The sequence below is a fragment of the Delphinapterus leucas genome, chromosome 14, assembly GCF_059928025.1.
Source record: "Delphinapterus leucas isolate spDelLeu-1000000601 "Yukka" chromosome 14, BTC_Dleu_Yukka2, whole genome shotgun sequence".
NCBI classification, from domain to species: domain Eukaryota; kingdom Metazoa; phylum Chordata; class Mammalia; order Artiodactyla; family Monodontidae; genus Delphinapterus; species Delphinapterus leucas.
This window is the reverse complement of record NC_143142.1, coordinates 51,427,728-51,452,675: the sequence shown is the minus strand read 5'-3', so window position 1 is coordinate 51,452,675 and position 24,948 is coordinate 51,427,728. Positions and strand designations below refer to the sequence as shown.

The 24,948-nt window shown below is 36.5% G+C and overlaps 1 protein-coding gene across 12 annotated transcripts in view; it reads right to left on the bottom strand.

Annotated features, from left to right (window-relative positions):
* The window catches only part of KIAA1328 (KIAA1328 ortholog), a 370,157-nt gene that overhangs the window by 255,297 nt on the left and 89,912 nt on the right, over positions 1 to 24,948 (bottom strand). The window lies entirely within an intron of this gene.

Genomic DNA, 24,948 nt, shown 5'->3' with positions numbered 1-24,948 from the left:
CTGCGCGCCTAGAGCCCGTGCTCCACAACAAGAGAAGCCACCGCAATGAGAAGCCTGTGCACCGCAACGAAGAGTAGCCCCTGCTCGCTGCAACTAGAGAAAGCCCGCACAAAGCAACGAAGACCCAACCCAGCCAAAAATAAATGAATTAATTAATTAACTTAAAAAAATTTTTTAAAAAATGAATGACAGTGGATTTTCATCATAAAACATGAAGGGCAGAGGAAGTAACACATTCTTCAAGTGCTGAAAGAAAAGAACTATTGACCCCAGAATTCTATATCCAACAAAAATATCCTTCAGAAATGCAGGAGAAATCAATAAATTCTTAGATGAAAGACAGCTAAGAGAATTTATATCTATTCTAAAAGAGTAGATAAAGATTCTCTAAATAGGAAGGAAATGATAAAGGAAGGAATTTTGGAACATCAAGAAGGAAGAATGGAAAGAATACAAATATGGATAAACAGACTTTCCTTTCCCTCTTAAATTTTCTGAATTATGTTTGACAGTTGAAACATAACATTGTCTGATGTGAATTTAAAAAGACTTATAATGGAATGGTAATGCTTTAAGCAACTGTATCTGGAAAAAAAAAAACTTACTCATTTTTAAGTACATCGTATTTCACTGAAAAGGCAGATGGCCAACATGACCTTATTAAATATCCCCAACTTCCATCTCAACACATCATTCCCTCAGGTCTTGGCATTCAATAAATGTTGAAAGAACGAGTGAATGAATGAATGCTTTCTAAGACAAACTTCTCCATCTGTATTTCTGACTTCACCTTCTTCTGTATCATTCAGACACTGTCCTATAAATTACACTATCTTTCTCATGGTCTCAACAGATTTTGGCTCCTTACCGTAAGTCTTCAACTAAGTGCATCTTAAGAAACTCCCTCCTCAAATAATACCTCCTCCTTGAGCAGCCAACATCTCTCTCTCCTCCCCATTACCAAAACTCTAAAAAATTAATCCATATTCATTATCTCTATTTCTCATGTCCAATTTAATTTTGGCCCAAAACAATGTTTCCCTGTCTTCTCAGTTAATTTATACTGTATTCTTGACAAATATCCTCTAATTTATTAATTTATAAATATAACACCCTGATTTTATCTTCCTTGCTGGCCACTTTTTCCCTCTTCAAAGGATCTCCTCTTCTGGTTTCTGAGCTACTGGCTCATTCTGATTTTTCCTTACTGATTTCTCCTTTTTAAATCTCTTTCACTGACTTTCCCTTGCTTATCCTTAAATGCAGATATTCCCTAAGATAATGTCCTAGAACTTATTCAGTACCTTTTCCCATGACCCTATATAATACCATAGCTTCAAATTCAATATATATGCTGGTGATCCCCAAATTTCTGTTTTTTAGCTATTCAAGAGACGTGACTATGCTTCTATAGCAGTCCCATGTTACAAACATGATTATTATCCAGTAGAGTACATGCACATACTTGGCACTATATGTTTTATAAAATATAGGTAAGATATTTGCTAAACTTCTAATTTCTCAAATCATTTTCAGTATTTTCAAATCATAATGTTGAGTTTTCATATTTAATTAACCAAAGTTAGTGCTCCAAAAAAGTTTTCACATCCTACTATCATTTAGAGCACCGTCATTATATTGTTGAAAGATGTCACTTTATTATAAAGTGCTAATACATACCAGTTTCATTTGAAGGAAACATGAAGTTTACTTTACTAGAGAATAATATGGCACAATCAGTTCCTGACTTGATTACCCTTTGAAATGAATCCAAAATGACATATGCTATAATACAAGTGAATTAAGTTAGGGTACCATATACAACAAAAAAGAAATCACACTGAATAAAATTAAGGACTATGTTATCCATCAATATAATTTTTTTTTCTTTTTCTCCAACTGGTGTCAATAAGATTACAGTAATATTCAGGTTTCTAACCCCCAAAATTAATTGTTTTCTAATTCCATCTATACCACTTGTGCAACAATTGTTTTAAAATGACTTAAAAGCAATGAAAAATGCTAAATAACTCCCCACTCTGATAAAATCACTGATATGACTTATTTATACTAATGGAATAAAGATCACAAGCACTACATTACTTCACTGAATTTAACATTTTCAATGATCAAGCAGTCTGTATCTTCTCCCCAGTTCCGGTAATGGCCCTGAATATACAGACCACGTAAAAATGATAGGCTGTGTTTTAAGATATAGAGATCACCATATGGGTATCAACAGGTATTAATGCTAAGCAAGCCAAGAAAATATGTAAGGAAGACTTAATAACAAACGAAATTGTGTACTTAAATAAATACTACAAACAAAATTTGCCTTTACTCAAGGCAAATCCATTGTTTTATAATAGAGATGTATTCCAAGTTGGATACCTGTGGAATTTCACACGAGTGTTAGGTACTGATTTTCTGACACTCCCTTTGAATATACAAGTCCCAAACAACGAAGGTAGGCACTCTGAACATCTTTTCCCTGGCATGTTCCTTCAATTAAAAAAAGGGTTGTATGTATAGATGCCAATGGGCCACGATGCTTATAACCAGCAAGCTCTCTAAGTAGCACTGTACCAAATCCTGTTAGCGCTCAGGGAAGTAAATTTGCTTTGGCATCATTTCTAGGGATGCCTCCTGGAATAAAATTTGGGAATGTTCTGTCTCTAGGAAATGGTGGATGATTTTTTAATTTACATATTTTTCAATCCAATTGCCAGCAAAATCTCCCTTTTAGTAAGCAGTGAGAATTATGATAATGTAGCTGAAAACAACACTCCCCAGAATACAGACATAACCTCTCGGCTGTGTGCTTCACTTTCTATCATACACAAGAGATCCGTTAAAAATGAAATGCTAGCTCCACTGGGTGGCACATGACTAAGACATAGGAAGGGTTACTCTACTACTAAAAATTATTCTGCCTTTTGTTTCCTCATGAAAAAATATTTAGATTACCAAATTAAAACAAATAAAAGTAACACTCCATAATTTAGCTGTCATTTTCTACCAAATTGCTTATAACTGTAACCATAAAATGATAATAATCTACCATATGTGCAGCTGCAAAACTAAGAAAAGCACTGGTCAGTGCTGCTGAGAAATGTGAACCTACTACTCTCCCTGGTGCCTGTGCAACTGAATTGCAATAAAATCAAAGTTTCATTTCTCCAAGTGGGAAATTTTATATACTGTCAGTTCTGCCATAAGGCTTGTTTTGAAAACACAAATTTGTTTCAGTGCATTTGATGTATCTGAAAATAATCTGAGCACAATGTGACTCTCAACCCATAAGAAATGCTAGGTGCAGGCAGAAAATGGCAGCCAGCTGACTCAAGCCCAGTAGGAATACACAAAAACACACCCACACACCTCACACCTCAAACATCTACCAGCTAAGGTAGTTCACCCTGTGTTATGGCCACACCCACACACACCTAGTGTTAAAACTTTCTATACAATCTCAGTAACTCTTCTTCCACCACTTTACAATAACTCACAAACTGCAACCCCTTTCAGTGTCCATTTCCATCAGCATACTTCAGGTATTTTCAAGGTAAAGCACCATGTTTATTGCAGTATTTATGTGTTTCTTAATTAATATTTGTAAAACTGTGCTATCATTTTTATTAGTTTCCTTTAAAAAAGTGTTGCAATGATGAAGCTTTGAGTGTTGTGCCCCTAAACACATTTTTCCCATAAGTAGGGTTTTGGGGGCATGATTTTGCAGTGTGATTTTTAGGAACATGTATGTCTCCTTTTAGCAGAACTAATTGTATAATAAATAGTAAAATGTATGCCTCTACTATATTTGTGTATAGGACAAGAGTAAATATAAATAATTATTTAAATTTTGTAACTTAAAAAATGTGTTTTATGTGTTTATTTTCATGAGAGTATTACTGACTTTTTCTATCTCCTTTTAGAAAGGCTCTTTTCTCAGTTATAGACCTTTATAAGAATTCAGGAAGGAAAAAGTTTTACATATATACATAATACAAAATTTATAGTGTGTGTGTGTACACACACACACACACACACACACACACACACACACACACACACACACAGCCACTTTTCCCATTCAAGCTATTAATCATACCAAATAATTTGTGCCCCTGCTATGACTTGACAACCAAATTCTTTCCAGAAGTCTGAGGTGAGAAAAGGTCCAAATGACTCAAAAAACAGACAGGATGATTCCTTGTTTTGTGTTTGTATGTCACTTAAAACTGGAATTAACCAAAAAGTTGCATAAGAAAATAAGCAATCCATTAAGGAGAGAGACTGGGGTTCAAGGCAACACAAACAGCCCAAAGAGCTGTTCTCACCAATGATAAATGCAGTTTCTTATAATAGGTTTTCCATTTTTCTGAAAAATACCCGCATTGTATTCAGATAAAAGGGAAGTCACTATAACCTTCAGGAATTCATAAGCCTTCACTTAGTTAAATACTCTTGCTTACATCCAATGCTTCTCAATCACAGCAAGGTTTGTCAACTGCATACCTTCCTTATCAGAGTATATACTTCAACATTAGCAGTTTGTCTACATCGGGTTTAACCTTTTCACATTATCAACCTACTATAAATAAAGAAAAACTTACTGTCAGGCAGGAAAGTCTAAGTGTGGGGCATGGAGCATTGGTATCACCTGGGAGCTTTTAAGAAATGCAAAATGCTGGGGCTCTCTCCAGATATGGCTTAGTCTGCATTTTATCAAGCTGCATAGGTGACTGATGTACACATTAAAGTCTGAGAAGCACAGGTCTAAACTACTATATGACAAACTCCCAGGCTCCATTTCTGCCTGTTTTGCACTTCTATGAAGTTAAGAAAAACAGCTTTCCTGACACCAAAGTATAAGTCTTTTACAGTGAATTAACTGGAATGCTAATTTACAAAAAATATGCTGCCATTTTGTTAGTCTTTCTCACCTTGTTAGAACACAATCTGTTTGGATCACAATGGATAAGAATGGAGAGTACAGCCACAAAAGATATGTGAGATAAAACTGATTAAATATGACTAAATATTAATTCCTAAAAAGGCAGAATTTTATATATAAGTATATATAAAATATAAAACATGTTTTTTTTCATTTATACATGCAAAACAGTAGACATGTGTGCAATAAAAACCCTAGCAACTCATGCTTATGTCATATGCCTAGGACATATTTCATTAATTAGACAAACATTTAAAAAACTACAGAGAGTTAATGTTTCTTCCCCAATTGTATATAAAAGCACTAAATTGAGTGACCTGGTTACAGTGAATTAAAACCTACAGAAGAAATGGTTTAATAATGGTACCTTTATACAATTCAATGTGATAGGACAATTTATCACAGATTTTTACTGAAAACCAGTATACAGCTCATTAATACATGCATATTGCCATATAATTTTAAGTGCTAAGCACCCAAATTCTCTGGTAAAATGTCCCCTGTTATCTCAATCTATCTCCTTTGACCTCTAAATAGGCACACACACGGTATACATTTGACACAGACTAGCCTGGCTGCTTCATTAGGACAAAGGGCTACAAACTGCTGAGGGATACAGTCTCCACTTTCCCTATTTTTTTGTGTGTGTACGCTTTTATTTTTTAATTGAAATGTATCTGACATATTACACTGTGTAAATTTAAGGTGTACAAAAAAACATGTTAATTTGATACATTTATATATACTGCACCAATATGATTGCATTACAGCGAGAGTTAGCACCTCTATCATGTCACATAATTATCATTTCTTTTTTGTGGTGAGAATATTTAAGACCTATTCTCTTGGCAAGGTAATAATTATAATGCAATATTGTTATCTATATTCACCATACTGTGCATTAGAGCTCCAGGACTAGTTTATCTCCTAATCGCAAGTTTTCCTCTCTCCTTGATCTGTTTCTTACAAGTCCATGACAAAACCAAACCAAACTAAAACCAAAATCCCAACTAAGCAAATATATGGTTCCAGATAACATAATGAATCAGATGGTCATATGCTATCTGGGATGGCAAAGATGGCATTATCTGGGCAGCTATTCACGAGCAGGGGAGATGCCCTTTTCCTTAAAATATAAACTGAAAGGCTTATACTAAAGGAGCTCCAAATTTGCTATTTTTAGTAAATGACTTCAGGTCTGGGTAAGTGGGGAAAGGGAAAAGGGAATAGGAGAATAGAATAAAGGAAAATACATCTAGGAAGAAAATATGTATGCTCAGGCAAACAGACTAACCAATAAAGGTCAAAAACAAACAAAAGTGCAAAAAATAAAACAAAAAAATTTCTTCCTAATTCACTGGGAGAATTATAATGTCTTGCTTTCCTTGGAAAGATAAGGGTACAAATTCTTGAACTGGTATGCTGGAATTCCAGATATAAGTAGTCTTAAAAATCAGATTAAGCAAGAGAAGAAAGACAAAATAAACTATGCTAGCTAATAAAAGCACAACAATAGAGATTAAGACAAAAAAGGGAGACCTGTTTGGATCTAGAGATTTCATTTAGGATGGATGCTTTCCACCCAAACTTTGGCAAACTTTTTCTAAAGGTCCAGATAGTATTTCATGTTTTGCGGGCCATACTGTATCCCACAAATGAACAACTCTGTGATTGCAGTGTAAACATAATACAGAACCAAGTAAGCATGGCTGTGTTCCAAAAAAGCTTAATTTACAAAAGTAGGCAGTAGCCTGGATTTGACCTGTAGGCTGTAGTTTGCAAGTACTGCTATAGCCTAGCTTAGCTATGGCTGCAACTTTCCTGGGGTTTTATGAGAAACAGAAATGATGAGTGAGAGTCACTTGGCCTCCAGCAGGAAGTGGTCTCTAAGATCTCTGTCACTGATTTTGAGAGTGATTAGCCCTTTGAAAACTAACTTGCGCTAGTATTTATATAGTTATTACAGACCTTGTTCTATCATATTGCAGTGACATATACTTTTCCTTTCCCTAAGCTTCCTTCTTGTTATTTTCATAATAATAAAAAAACAATTTTCCACTGGAAGTGCTAGCCAGTGCAATTAGGCAAGAAAAAGAAATACAGTTGGCTGTCCATATCCACAGGTTCTGTATCTGAGAATAGAGGGTCAACTGTACAACTGTACAACACCCATCTTGAGGCAGACTCAAGATGCCTATTAAAAATATGCTCCTGGGCTTCCCTGGTGGCGCAGTGGTTGAGAGTCCGCCTGCCGATGCAGGGGACACGGGTTCGTGCCCCGGTCCAGGAAGATCCCACATGTCGTGGAGCAGCTAGGCCCGTGAGCCATGGCCGCTGAGCCTGTGCGCCCGGAGCCTGTGCTCCGCAACGGGAGAGGCCACAACAGTGAGAGGCCCGCATATCGCCAAAAAAAAAAGGCTCCTATCCATTCATTTCAGCACTGCTACTACTATTTTAAAACGTACTACTATTAGCCTCAAAGTTAGAAAAGGCAGTTCTATATGTGATGTATTTCTTCTTAGAGCTCTTTAACTCATATATAAAAGATATATCATGATTATAAGGGAGGTCCACTCTGCTTAGAATGTAGAAAGTCTCAAGAGGTTACTCCCACACTAATGATGAGAAAGAGCCAGAGAATCTGTAGACCTTTTTTGCACCCATCAGAGTTCATGTCACAAGAACTGAACTCCAAAGGTGACAAGCCTCTCCAAGGAAAGACAGGACACAGAACTCAGAGGAAGAAGTGGTCATCATAAAAGGCAGATAAGAAAAAACAGCTGAAAAATTATAATAAAATTTTAATAAAGGCTGAGTGTGGGCTAATATGACAGCTTACACATTCCTGGGAGCATCAGACATAGAAGACATAGGAGAGTATGCATTCCCTCACCAGATTTTTCTCACAGGCCCCTACCAGGGGCTTATAGGACATATAATGAAGCAAGAGACCTAAGAGAATTCCCATCAGTGATGCCTATGTACAAAACTCTGCCTACTTCTTGGATCATTCTCTTATAGAAAGCAAAAGCTAGAAGTTTCTATGAGGTCAGGAAACACTGCTGCCCTTCCTATACCCAGAGAGACCAGGAACATTAGGAAAACCCTGCCAGTACTCCAGAACCCACAATAAGCACAAGGTAGCAGAAGCCCTCCACTAGAGAAATTTCAAGTCTGGTGCACTGAGGATAACTACAGTAATAATAAGACATGAATCCAATTCAACAATTGACTAGAATGACTCAAAGTGCATACTAACTGCCTGCCTGATAGAGGAGAGAGGTGCCTTTTCTGAGCATAAATACTATTGACCTCAATCTCTGCTGTTCTTTAGCACACAATGTCAGGTATTAAATAATAAATAAAGAATTCCTTGGATGGCTTTATCAGCAGACTTGATACAGCACAGGAAGCAGTCAACTTGAAAGTAAGGCAGCAGAAATTAGCCAAAATGAAACACAAAGAAGATAAAAAGAACAGAGCATCCCAGATCTGTGGTACCATCGCAAACATGTAATACCGGAATCCCAGAAAGAGAAAAGAGAGAGAAGAGGATGGAAGTAATGTCTGAAGAGATAATGAATGGTCAAGAACTTTACAAAATTAATGAAACACAACAAACCACAGACAAAAGAAGAGATAATGAATGGTCAAGAACTTTACAAAATTAATGAAACACAACAAACCACAGACAAAAAAAGCTCCAAAGAAGCTCAAGGAACTCCAAGCAGGATAAACACACACAAATACATACATACACACATACATACATACACAAACACACATCCCTCCCTAGACATATCATGGTCAAATTGCCAAAAACAAAAGCCAAACACAAAATTTTGAAGACAGCAGGAAAAAAGCATTTTAAAGTATTTTAAAAAGCATATCACAATAGCAACCATATTCCACATTTGTGACTTGATAGTTAAAAATAATAAAACAGGAGTATCTAACACTTACTGAGTACTTATTACATGTCAGAAACTGTTCTAAGTGTCACAAAACCCCTATGAGGTACATTTAATATCTTATTTTACAGATGAAAAAACTGAGATACCAAGAGGTTAAATCGATTGCTGAGGGGCTTCCCTGGTGGCTCAGTGGTTGAGAGTCTGCCTGCCGATGCAGGGGACACAGGTTCGTGCCCTTGTCCGGGAAGATCCCACATTGAGCCCGTGAGCCATGGCCGCTGAGCCTGCGCGTCTGGAGCCTGTGCTCCGCAACGGGAGAGGCCACAACACTGAGAGGCCTGCGTACCGCAAAAAAAAGAAAAAAAACTGCTGAGGATCACACAGTTAGAATCTGTGGAATCAGGGTTCAAGTCCCAGCAGTCTAGCACCAGGGTCCATGCTCTTAATCACTATATCATTCTGTTTTGGTCAAGATCTTTATCTCCACCCCCTTAGGGTACCATTAACAACAATAATTAATACACCATGACTACCACCACCATCCACATTTTGCCCTGTCTGTGCTCCTAAAAGAGAAAGCAACACTGATGTATGGAAGAACAGAAAGTTCTTCTATCACTACTGCGGTTGGCAGTGAATGTTAGTATAGTCTACACAGTTCCTTCTAAATTAGGTAAATACTTCTGGGCAACAAGAAATCTGGACTTTAAATGTACCGCATGAATATATTTTGGTGCTGAATTGCACCTACTTGTCCTTACAATGGCACTCCCATTTGAAACCACTTTTCTCCTTTAGAGGACAGTGAACATAATATCAAGGAAAAAGTTATTGCTATTTCTAAATTGTCTCTGCTCACAGCAGGCAGTCTTCAGGCAACAATTTTGTCATGGCATTATGATTAATTTATTTTCAATAGGCTTTATTTTAGAATAATTTTAGATTTATAGAAAAGTTGAAAAGACACTCTCCTCCAATTTTCCCTATTGTTAATATCTTATTATCACTGTAGTATATTTGTCACACCTAAGAATCCAACACTGTTACATTACTATTAACTAAACTCCAGAGTTTATTCAGATTTCACTAATTTTTCCATTAATGTCCTTTTTCTATTCCACAGTCCTATTCAGGGTACATTGAGTTTATCAAGTCTCCTCAGTTTCCTGTAGTCTGTGAAGTTTCTCAGTCTTTCCTTGTTTTCCATGACCTTGATAATTTTGAGGAATACTGGCCAATCTCCAATCTGAGTCTGTCTAATGTTTTTCTCATGGCTGGAGTGGGGTTATGGATTTTGGGAAAGAATGCCACAGAGGCGAAATGCCATTCTCATCCCATCACAGCAGGGGTATCTGAGAGCCACAAGATTTTGGTGATGTTAACCTTCATTACCTGGTTAAAGTAGTGTTTGCTGGGCTTCTCCATTGTGAAGTTATTATTTTTCCTTTCATTCTCTATTCTTTGAATGCAAGTAAGTGAGACTATCTCAGGAGCAGAGGATGGAAATTAAGCTCCACCTTTTGAAAGGGGGAGTATCTACATTTATTACTTGAAATTCTTCTATAAGAAAGAGTTGTCTCTCCTCCCCCATTTGACTAATTTATATTTAAGCTATTGTTTAACATGGGTAAAATGATCATATAAAGTACATGTTTTTAGCTGAGATTTCACTCTCTTAAAGCCAACGAACAAGCCCCTAGCCCACTTTTCAGCCCAACTGAAAAGAAGCAAATTTAAAGTGTCACAGTTGAGTAAACAATTTTGCCCAGCATCTGTATAACCTTAGGAAAGAAGCAAAGTTCATTCAAGGTATGCTTTGAATGGAGGAATATGGAACAGGACTTGGTATTCTCATCACCGAGCAACCAAAGTCTTTCTCCCTTCCTCCCTCCTTCCCTCTCTCTCCCTTCTCCCCCTTCGGAGTAGAGGTGTTCCTCTTTCCTAATAATAACACAAAGATGCCTCGTGCTGGCATCTGCTAGATGCTGCTAGAATTTATATCTCTAGAGGCCAAACAAGGCATGATAACCAGATATATTAAAATAAGAATTTCAATTATTCTTGGTTAGACTATAAATAATTTCTCAGATAATCTATCCTTCATCCCATCAGTTAGACCCCAGGAAACAGAACTCCTTGAGCAAGGAGCTCACCTCACGGTAAAATGAATGTGAAACTGCTTAGAAAACCGCATACCCAGAAGACCTACACTCAAAAGCTACAAGAGCTGAGGGTTTCAGACAACAACAACTAAAACAGTAATAAGAGAAAAATAAGGGTTCAGAGAACTTTTAAAAGAAGAAGAAATCAAAGGGGAGAAGAGAGAGAAGAAGAAAAACTAGATGAAATCAATATAACCCTCGAAACTAAATCATTGGTAAGAAATACATAAGAGTCAATTTTTTTTTCAAGCAGGCTAAATTGTAACTAATGTAACTAGCATGAACATATCTAAGGAAGAGTGACCTGTTTGCACAGTACAAAAAAGGCTTCAAAGTTGTTTAGTGTATTCTAGATCTGCCCAGGAAGAAGGTATTCAGCCAAATGGTCTGCTAATCACAGATATTCTATTTCTCTTCCTCACTCAGTCCAGCCTTACTCTTTTGTCTCATAACTTCACTGTTCATACGATTCTAATTGGTCCTCCAGAATCTCTAATATTCTACCAAGATATGTCTTGGTGTCTTCTGGCTTTACCTAAAATCCTCTCTCCCATCTTCTTAACCTTCAATTAAACATAGATTTCACCTAAAAGTAATCACAATTCTGTAAACTTAAAAAACTTTAGAGTTTACAAAATACTTTTTCTCTTATTCCCTCACTTGATCTTTATAATAATAAAAACACCATGGTATATTATCATCTTACAAATAAAGCAAGGGTAACTTACATGGCTGAAGTTACCCATATCAGTTCTGTTACTCCCAATGACCCTTTACAAATTCACCTGAAGTGAAGATCTGAATTCACTTGGTAGTTCAGCGTACTGTAATTCCTAAAGGTCCCTAGTGACTTCTTGTTCAACAAATCCAATATATACTTTATGGTTCCCCTTATATGACTTATCTGTACAAGTAACTCTCTTGAAATGCTATTTTTCCTTCAGCTCCTTCTGACCCAACTTTTTATTAACACTATTCCCTTGTCTCTATTCCTTCCCATTCTCATTCTAAGGCCCTATCTCTTTACACCTAATAAATGTTAGGGTCTGTCTTTGGCTTTTATCTCTCTTCATGTTGTATGTTCTTCCTGGGCAATCTCACCCAAACTCTAAGCTTCAAAAGACAATTATATTCTGACTCCCAGAAGTACATATCTAGTCCCAAATTTTATTCTCAACTCCAGACTCTTATCTGAATTAGATTGGGCCTATCTTCTAAGTTAATGTGCCCAAAATTAAAGTCATAACCTTTATCTCTTTTTAAAACCTGTTTTTCCCCATATATGTCCTATCCCATCTCCCTACATGCCTAACCCAGAAATCAGAGCCACCCAGATTCTGTTAGCTCCACAATCATCACACCTACTCTACCTCTAAATAGCTGTCAAGTCTGTCTCCCCCTTTCTATCCTCATCATCTCTGATTTAGCTCAGGTTTTAGCATCTCTCCCACCTGGACTACTGCTCTACTACACAGTAAACTTCTGAACACTAATTTCACCCTTTCAATCGATCTTTTGTCTTGCTGCCTAAAAGATTCTTTTACAACACCAATCAGATCAATTCACCAGGCCCTACCTTCAATTATCAAAAGTAAACACCAAACCTCTTCCCCACCCCAAGCTGATAAGGGTAAGCCCAAATACCCTGGCCATTCAAGACCCTCAGTGATTTGGACTAAGCTTACCTTTCCAGCATCATTTCCCTCCACCTTGCCTTTGCAACTTCAACCTCACCATTGCAACCTGTACTTTCAGTAAATCAAACTCCTGAAATTTCCTAAACACATTATGACAGTGCTGTCCAACAGAACTTTCTGTGATGATGTAAATGTTCTATATCCATTCTATACAGTACCAGTCACATGTGGGCATTTGGGAACTTAAAATATGTTGTGGTGACTAAGGTACCGAGTTTTTATTTTATTCAATTATAATTATTTAAATTTAAATTGTCACATGTAGCTAGTGGCTTCCATATTAAAGAGGGCAGCTCTATGCTCTCTATAACTCTATATCTTGGGATGCCCAGAATGTTCCTTTCTTTACCCCTTACTTGCAGGCATGGTAATTTTCTATTCACCTTTCAAGCCTCAACTCAATGACTATTTTATTCAAAGTCTTCTTTGCCCCATCAAGTCCCACAATCCCTTATGCCAAAAAAAAGTACCATTTATCATATTGTGTATATTGTGGTCATTCTTTCAAGAATTATTTACTCAGGATCTGTTATGTGTTAAATGCTGTGCAAGACACTGATGTCACAAAGAATAAGTAAACATTTTGTAATAAGAAATTCATTGTTCACTAGGACAAACAACTGCAAGCTGATTAAGAGGTGCTTTACTGGAATTATCTGCCAATACTGTTCTCTGAATAATGCCATGCTTATTTACATCTTGATGCTTTTTCACATGCTTTTCATTTTGTGTGACGTTCCCTCCTTTGCCTTCTCTATTTGATAAATTCCTTTGTGCTTTAAGATTCAGATCAAGAGTCAATTCCTCTGGGAAGTCTTCCTTAATCCCTAGCCTCTCCTCTGCTCTCTGAAATCTCACCCTGCAAATATCTCTATCATAGACTTAGCACACTGCATTACAAATATCTTGTTTGTTTCCCCCATACAACATGTCAGACAGTGCCTAGTACATAGCTGGCACTCAAAAGCTGTTTGCAAAATATATGTCTACATACTAAATAAGATATTATCAATTAATATTATTCTTACTTTCACTTCTGCCAATAATATATATATACACAACTCTGACTTTTCACCTGAGCCTTATAGGCAAATTTCCATTTACTACTTTGGTAAATGGACATATTCCGAAAGACCTACACACTAGTCAAACTGAACACATCCAAAATTTATTTAACTTATCCCAAACTACCTGAGCCTTCTCCTGGGTCCCTGTCTCTTCAGGGGACCAATACCTACAGGGGGAAAATAGGGTTTTAAGCATTTTGAAACCAAGTACAATATATGTTAAACATGGTTCACCTTTACTCACAACACTACAATCACCTAACACTATTTTAATCTTGCACCACCTCTCCTCTTAAATCAAACTAAACAACTTAAGGATCACAAAATGGCCATTTTATAATTTTGGTTATATATGCTCAGAAGAGTCTTAAATCAAAATGACATTAATATCTTCCAGAGAGTTTCACAGAGCAAAACCAAAATTACTCAAAAGAATATATATTACTTTTATTCTTTATCCCATTATCCACAATTCCTATTTAAATATGAAATTAAATAAAATAAATGATAATAAAACAGCAGGGAAAAAAAACCACAGGAAAAAAAGTGTCCCACCAAGAAAAAAGAAAATGTATTTGTTGCACTTAAGTATTAAAGTTCCATACATATGTGAAAGTAAAGAATCATAAATCAATTTAAAATGATGATTTGGAGTTTTAATTCCAACTACCAGCCTTGCTTCTAATCTTAACTGGAAAAGCATAAAATCTTCACATTTAAGTAAGAGTGTAAATTTTTCATAAATACCCTAGAACAGGTTGAAGAAATTCTATTTCTAGTTGGCACAGACACTTATAAGAAAGGGATGTTGAATTCTGTCATATTTTTTTCTCCATCTATTGAGATAATCATATAGGTTTTTTTTTGGTTTTGGTTAATATGGTGAATTACACTGATTGATTTTTGAATGTTAAACCAGTCTTTCATTCTAGAAAAATTTGGTTATGGTATATTATGGATTTTCAATATTGTTGGATTTGATTTGCATATATTCTATTGAGAATTATTGCACCTATATTAATAACAAGGAATGCTGGGGACTTCTCTGGTGGTGCAGTGGTTAAAAATCCACCTGCCAATGCAGGGGACACAGGTTCGAGTCCTGGTCCGGGAGGATCCCACATGCTACGGAGAAACCAATCCTGTGCGCCACAACTACTAAGCCTGCGCTCTAGAGCCCGCGAGCCACAACTACTGAGCCCGTGTACCACAACTACTGAAGCCAGTGCACCTAGAGCCCGTGCTCTGCAACAAGAGAAGCCACCACAGTGAGAAGCCCACGCACCACAATGAAGACCCAATGCAGCCATAAACAAACAAACAAGGGATATTCGTTTGCAATATTACTATTTCTTGTAGTATCTTTGTCAGGTTCTCCTATCAGGAAACTGTAGGTAATGAGTTGGGAATTTTCAGAAATATTTTCAGAAAAAGTTTGTGTAGGACTATCCGCAAGGCTTGATTTGCTCAAATCTTGCACATTTCCAGAAGTGCCTGATTTTGTGACTGGCTCTTGGCTGACTCTTGGGAACTGAACTCTTAGAATGCTCTAAAAAAATTGTTTTGCACGTTTGGAGTCTTGAATGGCACTGTACCAGTATGTCAATTTGTCTAGATAGTTTATGCAAACAATGTGGTTTATAGTGAATACCTGGCTTTCAGTAACTACAGTGGTCACACAGGCACTGCATGACTGATCTCCAGTAAAAACCCTAGATTATTAGGATCAAGCAAGATTCCCTGGTAGACAGCACTTAGACATATCACTTTTGCTTTGTATCCTTTTGCTTTTTTAAAAAAATGTACCTATGAGTATGATGACTTCTGGGTCCTAGGGATCCTTGCAGCAAATCACTAGCCTTAGAGGTGATCTTCGGGACACCCAATACAGTGTGATACTGGGGACCACTGAAAGACACTAGTAGTATTTTCTCCTTAAACACTTGGCATCATTTACCAGTGAAGCCATCAGAGCTTGATATTTTCTTTATAGGAAATTATTTTCCTCCCTTAATTAACAGACTTTATCTTTTAGAGCAATTTTAAGTTTATAGAAAAATTGAGCAGAAAGTACAGAGAGCTCTTATACAGTGCCCCCCACCCCCAGTTTCCCCTAGTATTAACACATTGCATTAGTGTGGTACATTTGTTACATTTGATGAACAAATCTTGATTATTTCTAACTAAGCTTAATGGTTTACATCAGGGTTCACTCTTCATGTTGTACAGCTCTATGGGATTTAACAAATGAATAATGTCATGTATCCACCATTATCATATGATACAGAATAGCTTCACGGCCTTAAAAAATCCCCTGTGCTCCACCTATTCATCCTTCCCTCCTTCCCGACCCTGGGTCCCTGGCAACTACTGATTTTTTACTGTCTCTACACTTTTGTCCTTGCCAGAACTCATATATTTACAATCATTCAGTATGTAGCCTTTTCAGATTGACTTCTATCACTGAACAACATGTATTTAAAGTTCCTCCATGTCTTTTTGAGGCCTGAAAGCTCATTTCTTTTAACAATGAATAATATTCCACTGTATAAATACACCACAATTTGTTTATCCATTCACCTATTGAAGAACATCTTGGTTGCTTTTTTTTTTTTTTTTTTTTTTGCGGTATGCGGGCCTCTCACTGCTGTGGCCTCTCCCGTTGCGGAGCACAGGCTCCGGACGCGCAGGCTCAGCGGCCATGGCTCACGGGCCCAGCCGCTGCACGGCATGTGGGATCTTCCCGGACCGGGGCACGAACCCGTGTCCCCTGCATCGGCAGGCGGCCTCTCAACCACTGTGCCACCAGGGAAGCCCTTGGTTGCTTTTTAAGCGTTAGCAATTATGAATAAAGCTGCTATAAACATCTCTGCGCAGGTTTTTGTATGGATGTAAGATTTCAATTCATTTGAGTAGCAAGGAGCATGATTGTTGAACCACATTTTAAGACTATGTTTAGCTTTGTAAGAAACTGCCAAACTGTCTCCCAAAGTGGCTGTCCCATTTTGCATTGCCATCACCAATGAGTGAGGGTTCCTGTTGCTCCACACCCTCATCAGCGTTTGGTGTTGGCAGTGTTTTAGATTTTATCCATTCTAATAGGTGTGTAGTAGTATCTCATTGTTGCGTAAACTTGCAATTACCTAATGACATATAATATTGAGCATCTTTCATGCTTATTTGCCAAGAGTACGTCTTCTTTGGCGAGGTGTCTGTTCGTATCTGTTGCCGATATTTAAAACTGAGTTATTAGTTTTCTTACTGTTAAGTTTTGAGAGTTCTTGATATATTCTGGGTATAAGTCTTTTATCAGATAATGTGTTTGCAAAGATTTTCTCCCAGTCTATGGCCTGTCTTTTCATTCTCTTAACAGTGTTTTTTACAGAGAAGTTTTAAATTTTAATAAAGTCCCACTTGTTAATTTTCCTTTCGTGAACTGTGCTTTTGGTGTTATATCTTAAAACTTATCACCCAACCCAAGGTTACATAGATTTTCTCCCATCTTCTAGAAGTTTTGTTGTTTTGCATTTTATATTTAGGTCTATGACCCATTTTCAGTTAATTTTTATGAAAGATATAAACTGTGTCTAGATTCATTTCTTTGCATATGGTTGTCCAGTAGTTTCAGCACCATTTGTTGAAAAGACTGTTTTCTCCATTGAACTGTTTTTGCTCCTTTGTCAAAGATCAGCTCACTATATTTGTGTGGGTCTATTTCTAGGCTTTCTATTTAGTTTCATTAATCTATTTGTCTATTGCCAATACCACACTCTCTTCATTACCATAATTTTATAGTAAGTCTGAAGTTGGGTAGCATCAGTCTTCTGACTTCATTCTTCTTCAAAAATGTGTTTGCTATTCTGGGTCTTTTACCTTTTTGTATAAACCTTAGAATCAGTTTGTAAATATCTACAAAATAACCTGCTGGGGTTTTGACTGAGATTGCATTGAATCTATAGATCAAGCTGGGAAGAACTGACATCTTCAAAATGTTGTCTTCATATGTGAACACAGAATCTCTCTCAAGTTATTTAGTTCTCCTTTGCTTTTGCTCATCAGAGTTTTGAAGTTTTCCTCATTTAGATCTTGTATATATTTTGTTAGACTTATACCTAGGAATGCATTTCTTTCTCTTTCTCTCTGGCTGTGAATGTAAATGATGTTATGTCTTTAATTTCAAATTCAATTGCTCATTGCTGGTATATACGAAAGCAATTGACTTTTGCATATTAACCTTGTATCCTGCAACCTTGCTACAATTGCTTATTAGGTTCCAGGAGTTTGGGAGAAGATTCTTTAGAATTTTCTACAGAGACAATCATGTCACCTGTGAACAAAGGTAGCTTTTTATTTCTTCTTTCCCAATATGTATACCCTTTCTTTTCTTGTCTTATTGAACTAGTATGACTTTTAGTAGGACATTCTGTAAGAGTTTTAAACTACAAGTTCATTTTTAAAAATAGATATAGAGCTTGGTAGAAGTCACCTGTGAAGCCATCTGTTCCTGGACTTTCGTTTGTTGGGAATTTTTTAATCATGGATTCAATTTCAGTACTTATAATTGGTTTGTTCATATTTTCTATTTCTTCCTGGTTCAGTCTTGGGAGATTGTACCTTTCTAAGAATTTGTCCATTTCTTCTAGGTTGTCCATTTTATGGCATTTAGTTGCTTTTTATTTATGGCATATAGTTGCTTGTAGTAGTCTCTTGTGTTCCTTTGTATTTCTGTGGTGTCAGTTGCAACTTCTCCTTTTTCATTTCTAATTTTATTGATTTGGACCCACTCCCTTTTTTTCTTGATGAGTCTGGCAAAAGGTTTATCAATTTTGTTTATCTTTTCAAAGAACCAGCCTTTAGTTTCATTGATCTTTTCTACTGTTTTCTCTATTTCATTTATCTCTGCTCTGATCTTTATGATTTCTTTCCTTCTACTAGATTTGGGTTTTGTTTGTTCTTCTTTCTCTAGCTGCTTTAAGTATAAGGTTAGGTTGTGTATTTGAGATGTTTCTTGTAAGCTGTCAAATTTATATGCATAAAGTTGTTCACAGTAATCCCTTATTATTCTTTTAATAACTGTAGAACGTAGAAATGAGACCTATCTCATTCCTGATCTGGCAATTTGTCTCCTCTTTTTCTGCCTGATCACCAGTATGACTAATGTTTTATCAAATTTATTATCTTCTCAAAGAAACATGTTGGCTTCACTAATTTTTCTCTATTGTTTTTCTGTTTCATTGATTTCCTTCCTGGTCTTTATTATATTATTTCCCCTGCAAAGTCCTGATTTTATTTGTTTTTATTTTTCTACTTTCTTAAGGTGAAAGCTGAAGGTACCGACTGGAGACTTTTCTTCTTTTCTAACGTAGGTGTTCAGTGCTAAAAATTTCCCTCTAAGTACTGCTTTAACTGCATCCAAGTAATTTTAATATGTTATGTTTTGATTTTTGTTAAGTTAAAAATACTTTCCATTTTCCATTTGAATTTCTTCTCTGGCTCATGGATATTTAGAAATGAAAAGCAAGAAGAAGGGGAAAAAAACCTCAGTCATAAATGTCTTCATTACTTTTTGACATAGAGGAAGCACCATCTCTTCTAAAAAACAAGGTTAAGAATTATATTCCAAGGGTTGATATAGTTTCTTTCACTGTAACAAGTTCTATATCTAAATGTTATACATACACTTTAAACCAAGAGGTATCAAAGGCATTTGTGCTAAGTACCACTTAAATAGTAAAAGATTTGTAATAGGGGAAAAATGAATGAAGCAGGTAATACTGCAGACTGAAAGAAAGAGATCAAAGAAGAGTGCAAAAATATCAGATGAGTTTATCCGATGGGCTGCAGGGGAGGGAGATGACAAAAAGATATTCTTTTTTGGGGGGGGGGTACGCGGGCCTCTCACTGTTGTGGCCTCTCCCGTTGCGGAGCACAGGCTCCGGACACGCAGGCTCAGAGGCCATGGCTCACGGGCCCAGCCGCTCCGCGGCATGTGGGATCTTCCCGGACCATGGCAAGAACCTGTGTCCCCTACATTGGCAGGTGGACTCTCAACCACTGCGCCACCAGGGAAGCCCCAAAAGGATATTCTTTCAAACTAATCTACATATATGAGAATAAAAATGGGAGTAAGATAAATGTCCAGCAATCGATCTGTAAATATATTAACATATATATTGCAATACTATGCAAACAATAAGAGTAGAATTACGATAGCAAACCAAAAGGCAACAAGACTCCTCTCAGGGAAGTGTGTAAAATGTTCCCCAAATAATCTCTATTATGAGAAATACATTTCCAACCTAAGTGACTTAAAGGATGAAACCTGAGTATAGTCATATGCTCATTAACCCAACACCTGTGTTCTCTATAAAATATGAAACAGTCTACCTTTTTTAGACTTCTATTGAGCTAAAAAGTTTTTCCCTTTTACAAAGGCATGCATAAAAGGAAGAAATATTACCTCAACAAGTCCAAATGTAAACATTTTTAGATGTAACCAACTCAGAAGGGCATTCACAGGCCAGCCTACTAAATTTGAACTAATGAAAAAGCAGCCTATTAAGTTTTAACAGAGAACCGCATTTAACCCCTGTGGCAAAATACCAAGAAACTTCTCAATACTTGAATCAGAAGGATAACATGTAACATGATGGATTCTTCATGACTGATTTTCCAGGATGATGCAGACCCCAAATACAAAATCTTCAATTACTGAAAAATAGCTCATCAACTCCACCCTTCACTTAAAGAGGCAACCAAATTGCCAACTGAAAGATGGGGTTAGGAGAGGTAGGCAAACATGTTTGGACTAAATCAAAGTATGGTACCATACAGAGGATGAAAGGAAGAGAAAGCAGACCCTGCCTACTCAAGGATTCTATGATCAGGAGGTAAGTGTAGACAATTAACATTCAAAACACAGCAAACAAAGACAATGGCATCAATGCCTGAAAAAAAACCTAAGAATGGTGTTAAATGCTATCCCTATCCTGCTGAGATCTATGTAATCTTCTAAAATATAAAATAAAATGAAATGCTATGACTTGACTCAATAATACAGGTTGTCTCTATTAAAAAGTATTCAAAAATTTCCAAACCACATCTGAAATAAACTAAGTGTAAGTACTTTGATAAAAACGTGAATAAGGGAAAATGAGTACTAGGAGCGGGTTCCTAGAAAAAAAATGCAACCATAACGAGGCAGCTTGTCAAAATCCAATAATTTATATGAATCTTGGAAGATTCTGGTAGTGAAAAGAATGGACCAGACAAGTCATACTAAACTTGTAAGCTGGATATCTGTTAAATTTAAGACCTTAGATGACCTAAGGTAAAAATATATCTAGTATTTCATTCAACCTGAACTACGAAAAAACTCTCTGGTAATCATGACCATGAAAACTGTCTTTTCAGGGACTTCCCTGGTGGCGCAGTGGTTAAGAATCCACCTGCCAGTGTAGAGGACACAGGTTCCAGCCCTGGTCCGGGAAGATCTCACATGCCGCAGAGCAACTAAGCCTGTGCACCACAACTACTGAGCCTGCACTCTAGAGCCTGCGAGCCACAACTACTGAGCCTGCGTGCCACAACTACTGAAGCCCACGCACCTAGAGCCCATGCTCTGAAACAGGAGAAGCCACTTCAATGAGAAGCCCGTGCACCACAACGAAGAGTAGCCCCCAACTGCTGCAACTAGAGAAAAGCCTGCACACAGCAACGAAGACCCAACGCAGCCAAAAATAACAAACAAACAAACAAACAAACAAAATCTGTGTTTTCAGGAGCTTCTGCTTCTACCCATGAAGGAAGGGTTGGGACAAAAATTGCCCTCCTGTCATGAGTAATTAGAAAAGCGGACAAAATATATGAAATAACTGTGTTCAGATGATGGACAATGAACAGAGCAGGATTACAGTGCCAGGGAAAAGATTTTAAGTTAGGTAAGCCCTATACTTACCTAAGCCTTCTGCTTAAAGGACGTTGCCAGGCCACAGCACAGTGAGAGGAATCCCTATTGAACATGGTAGGCTTGCTGAGTTAAGTAAGAGACTGACATACAGGGAGGCCATGGATGCTAGTATTCACATGGTTAGTACCAGGGAAGAAGAAGCTGCACAGAGAGAGTGTTCTGGAGAGCTGCAGAGGGATGCAAGCTTTGGCTGAGTACTAATCTGCATACTGATGAAGTGAAACACCATGAAGTCAGTGAAAGAACCACTGGGAAAGCAGAAGGCTGGACAATCCCAGAGATCACACAGGGATGAAAACAGGCAGCATTCCCATCAGCCAGAGTAGAGAAACTATGTAATACAAAAGGTATTTGATAGGCTCCTCAGAGAGCTCACACCTTAATAATGGTGACTTAACCCTAGAATAAAGGTTGACATAGATATACTCTAATAAAACTTAAAAGCAAGATTTGAAAGATGTAAACTATTTCCAATAACTTATTTTAGTGTCTGAACAAAGACCAAAACTTTTTATGATCTACAAAAACTGAAACAAATTAAGGTTCACAAGGTAGAGCGTAAATGTTATTCTACTTTTGCAAGGTTCCTTTAACAAGAAATAGTACAATATTAACTCTATGTAGATTTTGATAATTTAATGTTCATACTGTAATCCCTAGAACAGCTTAAACAATAATGTAAAGTGGTAAAGCTAAAATTCCAATAGAGGAATCAATACAATATACTGAATATTCAACTAACTCAAAATAAGGCAAGAAAGCTGCCTCAGAGACAAAACACAAATATAACAAAGCGTAAGCCAACAGCACAATGGAAGACCTAAATTCAACCATACCAGTAACTAAATAAATATAATAGACTAAGCACTCATGATTAAATACAGATTGTCAGACTGGATAAAAAAATACCCAACTATATGCTATATATAAGAGAGGCACTGGAAATAAAAGTAACAGATATTATAGATTGTAAGTATGAAGAATGAATAAGATATTTTATGGAAACAGTAAGCTTAAGAGAGTTGTGACCATATCAATGTCAAATAAAATAGATTTCAAGAGAAGAAGTATTACCACAGATATAGAAGAAAATTTCATAATAATAAAAGGATAAATCCATCATGCACATATCACTGCTTCAAATGATACCATCAAGCACCTTGATCCAACTGACAATTAAATTGAAAACACTGTAACAACAACTGTAAAATATATATTCTGAACAAATGCACACAGAATGTTCTTCAACATATACTACATACTGGGCTGTAATACAGGCATACCTCAGAGATACTGGGGGTTTGGTTCCAGACCACTGCAATAAAACAAACATTGTAATACAGCAAGTCCAACAAACTTTTTAGTTTCCCAGTGCATTTGAAAGTTATATTAACATTATACTGTAGCTTATTAAGTGTGCAATAGCATTATGTCTAAAATAATAAAGTACATACCTTAATTAAAAAATACTTTATTGCTAAAAAATGCTAACCATCATCTGAACCTTCAAGAAGTCATAACAGTAACATCAAAGATCACAGGTCACCATAACAAATATAACAATAATAAAAAAAGTTTGAAATATTGTGAGAACTATCGAATGTGACAGAGACATTAAGTGAGCAAATGATGCTGGAAAAATGGCACTGATAGACTTGCTCGACGTAAGTTTGCCACAAAACTCCAATTTGTAAAAAATGCAATATTTTTGAAGCGCAATAAAGCAAAGTACAATAAAATGAGGTATGCCTGTACAAGTCTCATTACATTTAAAAGGGTAAAATTATACAGAGTATGTTCTATAAGCATAAAGGAATTAAATTAGAAATCAATACAATACACTTCTAAATAACTCACATGTCAAAAAAATATTTTTTTTAATTCAACAGTATTTCAAACTGAATGATAATGCAAGTACAGTATTTCATAATTTGTGGAATGCAGCTAAATCAGAGCTTAGATGGGTATCTATGTATTTAAATGCTTATGTTAAAAATGAATGAAGGCTTAAAAACAACGATCTCAGTTTCTATCTTCAGATGCTAGAAAACGATTAGCAAATTAAGTCCAAAGTCAGTGGAAGGAAAGAATAAATATAAGAACAGAAATCAAGAAAATAGAAAACAGACATGAAAGGAAATTAAGAATGCCAAACACTGACTTTCTGAATATTAATAAAATTGGTAAGACCTTTGCAAAACTAACAGAAAAAAAGGAAAAACACTAATTACCAATATAAGGAATAAGAGAAGAGGTGTCACTATAGATGTTACATAAATCAAAAGGAAAATAAGGAGAATCCCACTTCCTGTAACAGTGAAGTAGTTTGATTTGAACCAACCCTCCTAGAGATAACAAATTAAAGCTCTAAAATTAGAACACTCTCTAACACCATACACAAAAATAAACTCAAAATGGATTAAAGACCTAAATGTAAGACCGGACACTATAAAACTCTTAGAGGAAAACACAGGGAGAACACTCTTTGACATAAATCACAGCAAGATCTTTTTTAACCCACCTCCTAGACTAATAGAAATAAAAACAAAAATAAACAAATGGGACCTAATGAAACTTAAAATCTTTTGCACAGCAAAGGAAACTATAAACAAGATGAAAAGACAACCTTCAGAATGGGAGAAAATATTTACAAACGAATCAATGGACAAAGGATTAATCTCCAAAATATATAAACAGCTCATGCAGCTCAATATTAAAAAAAAAACAACCCAATCAAAAACAGGCAGAAGACCTAAATAGACATTTCTCCAAAGAAGACATACAGGTGGCCAAGAGGCCATCACTAATTATTAGAGAAATGCAAATCAAAACTACCATGAGGTATCACCTCACACCAGTTAGAATGGGCATCATCAGAAAATCTATAAACAACTGCTGGAGAGGGTGTGGAGAAAAGGGAACCCTCTTGCACTGTTGGTGGGAATGTAAACTGATACAGCCACTATGGAGAATAGTATGGAGGTTCCTTAAAAAACTAAAAATAGAATTACCATATGACCCAGCAATCCCACTACTGGGCATATACCCAGAGAAAACCATAATTCAAAAAAACACATGCACCCCAATGTTCATTGCAGCACTATTTACAATAGCCAGGTCACGGAAGCAACCTAAATGCCCATAGATAGACGAATGGATAAAGATGTGGTATATATATACAG